Raw genomic sequence first — 8,325 nt, forward strand, 5'->3', positions numbered from 1 at the left:
TCAAAGAAGTATAAATTCGCAAATTTGAGAAGCGATTTTTATTTTCTTGGTTCCTTATAAATGTCAGACATGTATTTACGACCGAGCCGCGAGTAAAATGATAGCGAAGCGATTTTTGTTAACATAGCCTAATTTTATGTTCAAAATGTAATGCGCATATATGTATTTTTTCCATTCGAAATAAAAAATTACACTCCTACTACATGCAGAACAATGCAAATACAAACACCACAAAAAAAGGCCAGCAACGTTAATTAAAAAACCCTGGCAATCTCCATGATAAGCCCCGTACGTAGCGTTACCACTCAAACATTTACATTTATGCATTTAGCAGACGCTTTTATCCAAAGCAACGGGCATTTGTATAGATTTGTAGAGAACTATAGACAACGAACTATACACAATACATTTTCCAGACAAGGAAGATACTTTTTTTTTTTTTTACACTTAATATGAAAGATGAACATCCATTTACCTGCTTATTTGGAAAAAGAACTATAGACAGGGCAGGTCCGTATACACACAGGCAACTTGTATAGATATGTCAAGAACTATAGAGAATGAACTGCAATATATACAAGTGTCAGTACAGAAGCTGTGTCTTTCCTGTGGGGTGGGGGTCGCTGTAACCCACCAACAGCCTGCTTCTATAACTTTGGAAAAAGATCTACAGACAATGAACTAATACTGCATATACAGGTGTCAGTCCAGAAGCTGTGTCTTTCCTGTAGGGTGGGAGTGGGAAGACAGATGGAGGCGGTGTCTAGTATGTAGTATCCATGTAACAATACTACTTTACACAGTTTCTTACGCAACCTGCTGCTCTGTAGTTGGTAGAGGTGCACCGATCCGATATTCGGATCGGTATCGGCGCCGATCCAGATCTATTTGACGGATCGGGTATCGGCCATGCGTGACCGATCCACGTCCTATACTTACTTATTTAGTTTTTTCCAATCTCTAAAAAGACAGCTCCTATTTCGTGTTAAATCTATTTGTACAATCAATCGCACGACAGCTCTTTCCCATTTTACATGTGTTCTTTGTGGCATTCAAATCAAACGCTAACGCTGCCCATCAGTCTTTTTTGCTACTCAGTGGGTGTGAGTACAGTGACTTCCGCCTGCTGAGACGTCCTGCTGAGTTTCCTGCCTAAAGATCATTTTTATTAGATCAGATACTGGTACTCACTGCTGACACGCCACCACCCTGGCCTCCTCAGCATCCTGCAACATAGGAGTGGATTATCACTACAGCACCATTAGTGTGTCAGTCCATCACATCACTGCAGTATTAACACCCAGCCAACCATATTAAAAATGCTCACCACCATGTGGTACACTGAGCAAAGGGCTGGATTCCCAAAGTGGTATCGGCCCATTGACTTTATTGACAGCCTTTATAAACAGTTATACAGAAAAAGTTTAAATGTACACTCTGATCTGATTTCTCTATAGATTGCTATAAATGAGTATAATTATACCTGCTCCAAGATGACCATTGCATATGTAGGATGACTCTGGTCATCTGGCAATTCTATGTTCTCTGAATCTGAAATACAAAAGTTTCAGTTGCCTCCTGGCTTTCCTTTCACTCAGATTTATATTTATGTCACATCTGTGCTTTTTTACTTGGAGACTTAAAAATTACTTTAAAGTCTTGTCAACACACAATTAGTATTCTTATTAATGTTTCGTACATTATAAATAAAATATACGTTTTTCTTAAGCAACTTCGTTGCTAACAATTTGACTCCTATACCTTCAAACTCGGCCCTTCTCCAAAGTCTCCGGACAAGGTGCACGGTACCAGCGGCCGCAATGGCCAAGCCTGTGCTGCACATGACCAGCCGAAAATTACCGGACGGGATAAAATTTAGAATCGCCATTGGAGCTGCACACAAAACACAGTGATCTCTTGAAACACAGTGATAAAAGGTTCATCCGATTTATAACCGTTCCTGTACGTAAGTTTCCCATTAGGTAGCCTTCTTATATATACTTGCTTCATTATACTGTCAAATAATTAAATTAATTAGAGTGATTAACTCGTGGCGGCGTATATTTATGGGTTTGTAGGAGAAAGCGCATGATCCGTACTGCGTGTGCACAGTTAACTCTGGCGGGAAAGGCGAAATCTTAAAACAGCGACGTTTGGCAGTAATGTTGAAAACATATTTTTGACAAATTTGGCACTGTTCTATTTGAGGATGCAAGCTAAAAGGCTGTTACCAGCCACCACTGTCCAATGTTTAATAGAGGACTTCCAGGCATTGCACAGCAACAACATTGAGCATATCTTATTGTTAAGGAAAATTAAAAGGCAAGGTTTCTGGGCAGCGCAGTTGCAAGCCTTGGTGGACGCAAGCCTGTCAGAATGTGAGGTGAGCATTAAATACAATGTGCGTCCCAGTAGGACATATCCCAGTCCCTGAAGGACCGTTCACATACTTAGTGATGGACTTTGTGGACATGGGAAAAGCAGGATACGGAAAGCGATACATGCTAGTGATTGTGGACGGGTTCAGCAGATGGGTGGAGGCAATTCCATCCATGGACAAGGGGGTGATGACAGTGGTGAAATTCCTGTTCTGAGAGGTGATACTGAGGTTTGGGATACCAACTGAAATAAGTTCTGATAATGGACCTGCCTTTGTGGGGAGAGTCACTAAGCTATTAATGCATACAGGATGGAAAAGCATTGTTGGCAGTTTAGGCCAAGGGAAGGGGGATAGCGAGATATCGTAGGGCAGAAATTGAATTTTTTCAAAAGTCTTATACTCATGAGTATTTTAAGAATAATGGGACAGAGGAGGTAGCCATCTTCTGGGGAAACTGTGGAACTGTTTGGGATGTGAAAGGCAACCAAGTGCAGAATGGAGAAGTATCGAGTATTCCGCTGGATGCACTAGAGAACCAGAGTGTGCCTCTGGCAGATACGTGGTGGCTGTGTGGTCAGGCAGGAGGATTGAGGCCTACTCTCCCCAATGATTGGGGAGCCCTCTGCACTAGGGTGATGCTAGCTAGCCAGGTGGATATATACTCTGAAAAACAGCCCTCTAGGTCCCACAGGTCTGTTGCGAAATACGAAGACGATCCCAATGTATACCTAGATGCTATAGGCCAGCCAAGAGGCATTCCAGACAAATATAAGGCAAGAAATGAGATAGCTGTAGGGTTCGAATCAATATTCATTTGGCCTACTGTTAATAAAAATGTGGAGTGGATAAATTATCTGTACTGTAATCAGCAGAGGTTTACCAACTATACCCGGGAAGCAGTGGCATCTCTGGGGGAACAGCTTCAGGCCACCAGTCTGATGGCATGGCAGAACAGGATAGCCCTGGATTGGCTTCTGGCGGAAAAAGGGGGAGTGTGCATGCTGTTTGGGGATCAGTGCTGCACGTTTATGCCGGATAGGTGGTTTACCGAGGCTATGAGGAAGCTGCAGGGTATACAGGATGAGATGGCAACATGAAGGGATGTTTGACTGGTGGTATACTATGTGGGGTAGTTGGAAACAAGCCCTTATGAAAACACTCTGTGTGGGTGCTGTGCTCATTCTTGCTCTGTTACTAATCCTTTGTGGTGTAGTTCCTCTAGTTCACTCCCTAGTGGAGAGAGCACTGTCTCGGCTGGCAACAATAGCTGCAATGTCTAAAGTGGTGGCAAGACTGTTTGGAGCGGCAACCTCCTGGACCAACACGGAAATGGATGGCGACATAGACGGCTTAGACATGCTCCTGCCCACAGCTGAAATTCAGCCGTACCAGTCGTGATTGCTCGACGCTGGAAATGCTGAAGCATGCTTGCCTCCCATGACATCTGAGACTTTCCTGCTCACAACAGAGTGTCTATTATAGTGGTCTACAGTGCTATCAGTTAACCTTTCAGTTATCCTTGTATTAGACATATATGTTTATGTATTGAGATTGTGTAGGTGATGTAGTTCTGGTGGATTTGTTTGCTCTGATTACTCCCACTGCTTATTTGATTGGTGATCATATTAAAAATCCACTGGAGGATGAGATTTGGCAGTTTTGCCTCCAGCGATGAGAGATAGTTGATATGGTGACAGCCCCAAAAACACATGCTAATCAGGTAGCATGTCTGAGAGTTTTCATTGAACAGTATATTGAGTCAAGAGCCTCACTGTTTCCAGATACAGCACTGAAACCGAAGCATCATTTCTTACTGCACTATCCAGAGCTCATACTGCATTTTGGTCCACTCATTTGGTTGTGGATTTTGCGTTTCGCAAGCAAGCACACATTTTTCAAGCAGTGTACAAAGAAGCTGCATAACTTCAAAAACCTGAATAATACTTTGGCTGAGAGGCATCAGCTTCTGCAAGCGTATCTTCAGGCCGGCAGTCTCTTCACACCAAATCTTCAAATGCAGCAAGCTGGTGAGTTTGATATCTACTTGTACAGCCTTGGAACCCGGAAGCTGTTAGATTGGCAGGCATCTAACCGGCTGTTACTTACAAGGGCACCAAATACCAGAAACCGATGGTTGTAATTATGACATAGGATATACTTTTGGAAAGCGAAACAGAACTAACGGTGCCCATGCAATCAATTTTTATTCCGATACCTTTAGTTTGATGCTTATGCTCACATTGTGGGACAGGGAACCTCCAGGGGCACATACTGTAAACCACAGACATGCGCAAGGTTAAAGTTTTCCTGTGTCTTTTACTTTTGTAACATTTTCAAAAGCAATGGCTGCAAGTTTTTGTTTTTTTTTTACTTTTCCATATCTTAGTTAATATTTACAAGTGACTTATTTTCTATGCGCTGTTTTATTTTGGTAATGTGCAAAACAAGGCTACCAATGATTCACTGGATTGCAGGGATGCTAAATTACGATACATACCTGCATATGTTAGTGTATCGTTTACTTGTATTTCCGCTGATGATTAACCTTAGCACTTATCGACCAGCTTGTTGTAACTTTGCTATACCAGATTAGAGATCTCCTGAGTCTTTTCTGTTTTGTTTATTGCAATTTCACTCATAGATTTTCACCTGTCACATAGAGAAAACACGTAGGAGGAATAGTACACTACTGTATAAACATTTATAAATATACTAATGTTATGAATGGTGCAAACATGACATTAAAATAATATCTAAAGATGGTTTACACAAACCCACTACTCGTTCAGTATGCCTGAAACAACGGTAAGGGGCGGCTCCTCGCTTATGGACCAATTCGCTTAGCGACCTTTTTGTAGGAACGGAAATTGGTGAGGAGTGACTGTATTGTTCATAGCTTTGTCCCCCTGTTATCTGGTTCTCTTGTTTTTGCCAAGTTCTCTCTCTGTTCTAGCGTATTGTCTTTTGGACGGATGCTTCTGTTTTCCCCCCCACTAAATTTTAGGTTTTGATTTCTGCCTTTGGTTATAAACGCTGCACCTTGGGCAGAGATCAACAACTGTAATTAGACTTCTTTTACCAGTTTTACATGATTAAATGGAAAAGGAAATGTAACAGGATTAAAGAGGTCCTAAATTGTCTTACATTTTTAATAGCCTAAGACAATTCTGCCCCCCCACGTGCCTGTAGGCTTATTCTGGTTAACAGAAGATTTTTGTACTTAGCTTTCTCCAAGTCTTACCACTGTCTGCCTGACCATTTGCTGTGAAGTAATGAGCCAAAATACTCAAAGATTAAACTACAGTACTTCAAGATTTTGTCACATGCATAGTTATACTGGCACAAAATATCTGCCCTCCAGCTTCATTTCATGTAAAGACCCACACATGCAGCAGTTCAACCCAGGACCAGGACATTCAGGGTGGGTCAATCCTATAGGTGACATAAGTCGTTCCGGTGGCGAGGCATGGTGCGGGCAGAGAAAAGGAGGTAACGATCCACTGGCGGCTGAGACACAGGGGTGTTTATTAGGGAAACTAAAATACACTGGGTAAACTTACAAAGGAAAGGACCATGAGTGGTTAAAAAGCAAAATGGGGAAAACAAAGACTGACCACATAAAATAACAAAGAAACAAGGTCCAACAAGGCAACACAGAGAACAGGAAGAGGCAAGGGAACATAGCAAACTCAGTAACACAGTAACTTCTAACCCATTGTAAAATTCTAAAACACAGCTGTCGACTGGTTCTGAGGTGGAAATCTTCAGTGATGGGGACCCATCAGAAGACACGCTGAGTGGAAGCGTAAACACGCATTTAAGTACTCCCGCCGGGTGACTGCAACAATGACAACGATGGCAATGCCACTGATGCAGCCGCCTATAGCCAACTCCCACCAGGGAAAAGTATTGCTCCTACGTTCTACGAATCTGAAATACAAAATTTGCTGTGAAGTTTCAGTTGCCTCCTGGCTTTCCTTTCACTCAGATTTATATTTATGTCACATCTGTGCTTTTTTTACTTGGAGACTTAAAAATTACTTTAAGGTCTTGTTGACACATATTAGAAATACGAATTAGTATTCTGATTAATGTTTCGTACAGTATAGACAAAATATATGTTTTTGTTAAGCGACTTCGTTGCTAGCAATTTGACTCCTATACCTTCCAACTTGGCCCTTCTTTGAAGTCTCTGGACAAAGTGCATCGTTACCAGTATCTGGCAGTTCTAGGTCCTGTGAATCAGAAATACAAAATTTGATTTAGTGTCAGTTGTCTCCTGCACTGTAAAAAAACAATATATATACTGTACCATTTACAGTAAATTACTGACAAAAAGGTTTTGTTTTCCTTCCTTACTTTTCAAATGGGGCGCTCGTCTCTGCTCCGCTCCTGCGTTCATGGCTGCATCGCGTCATAACCAGACATTTTGCATAAAAAGCAGTTTGCTGGCAGGTAGCAGGAGACTAGTTAGACATACAGTACTTTCGTCCTGTGTTAGCTTTATGTACTGCCGACCCGTGTCTTAAATCAGCCATAAAATACCCTCAAAACAATTATTAATCATCCGATAAATTTGTTTCTTACCTCTTGGTTCCCTTGTTAGGCTTCCTTATCCATGAAAAGATTGGTTTTAATATTTTTGGTGTGGCTTTCTGGACCTTTCTTTTGAAAGCATACCTATCCTTTTCAATAAAAAAATAATGATAAAATAAGCCTCAAGTATATTAAATAAACTGAATTAGTCTTATCTTGCCTTTCATGTCTGGGCATGCCTTGCCTAGTGAAAGTTTTTATTTATTTATTTTCTTTAAATAGAGGTTCCTGGTGCAATGCACAAATTTATGTGGTGCTTTTATGCATTTTAAACTTAAAAACACGTACCAGAGCTGTTGTAATCTTGATCAGAGCATTTATTATTTAGTGATTTTTTTGTTTGTTTGTTTTGTTTAAATAGAGGTTCGTGAGAAATGGCGCTTTCATGCATTTAAACGGCATTTTTAACTGCCGACCATAGGAAGGTTAACCCGCGCAAATTCAAAACGTGAAGCGGAGCACAATTTTACTGTAAAATGTATATATAATTACAGTTAAAACGTATCCCCGTTTGGAATTACACTCAATGTCAATTTGCAATCAGTCATTGTGAAATATACTTTAAAATACCGTAAGGTTTATTTATTTATTTATTTACCCATGATGCATTGCAAACTACAGTTACGAATTGTAAAATGATAAAACAGTAATTTACGAATTAGTTATCTGGTTAATGTTTCATGCATTTTAAATTAAATGTACGTTTATGTCCAGTAACTTCGTTGCTAACAAGTTGACTCCTATACCTTAAAACTCGGCCATTCTCCGAAGTCTCCGAATTGTGACCGCTCCATCCCAGTCAGCGTCTTCTGGAGAGGATCTTCTTAGCCACCATTTCCTGTATTGAACTGCCAGTGATCCTTGCAATGCTCAGTGCTATAATTCTAAAATTGCCCCTGGCAGCTGTCAACTGGTTAAGTGGAAATCTTAAGCGATCAATGGCTACTGGCAGTTTGCCTCTGAACTGCTCATCAGGCTCCACCCTTCTACAGCTCTTCACCAAGAGGTTCCGGTAGGGACCCGTCAGAGCAAGCGCTGAGGGGAAGCCTAGCGACGCAATGAAGCGCTGCATGTACCCCAGCCGGATGACTGCAATTGTTACGTGCCGTAAGTGTTTGCAGGAGGTCCTGGCAGATTCTTCGGACTTCCCGCCCTCGTCGCCATTCGCCGGCTGCGTCTTCAGCTCCGCCCACAGTCTTGTCGTCGCCAGCATAGATATAAACACTAGATGTCGCGTTGAAAACAGCCGTCTATGGGAGCGTATGCGTCAACAGAGCCGCCATCTTGAGACGGGGTAGAGCTCCTTTTAAATGAATGAACGTCTATCAGGGCCGAGGTGGCTTAGAGAA

General features: G+C 41.6%; 1 long non-coding RNA gene across 3 annotated transcripts; it reads right to left on the reverse strand.

Moving 5' to 3' along the window:
• Nucleotides 1-5,888: 5,888 nt before the first annotated feature.
• LOC140588221 (uncharacterized) lies at nt 5,889-8,325 on the reverse strand. 3 transcript variants are annotated; one of them, XR_011989560.1, is made up of 3 exons: nt 7,723-8,283; nt 6,545-7,065; nt 5,889-6,310 (listed from the first exon to the last, which is right to left on the reverse strand). It is a non-coding gene; the product is annotated as an uncharacterized lncRNA (long non-coding RNA). The 3 variants fall into 3 exon arrangements; XR_011989561.1 differs by having other exon boundaries at nt 5,889-7,060; nt 7,723-8,325; XR_011989559.1 differs by having other exon boundaries at nt 5,889-7,065; nt 7,723-8,325.

The sequence above is a fragment of the Paramormyrops kingsleyae genome, chromosome 1 (assembly GCF_048594095.1).
Source record: "Paramormyrops kingsleyae isolate MSU_618 chromosome 1, PKINGS_0.4, whole genome shotgun sequence".
Classification (NCBI taxonomy): Eukaryota; Metazoa; Chordata; class Actinopteri; order Osteoglossiformes; family Mormyridae; genus Paramormyrops; species Paramormyrops kingsleyae.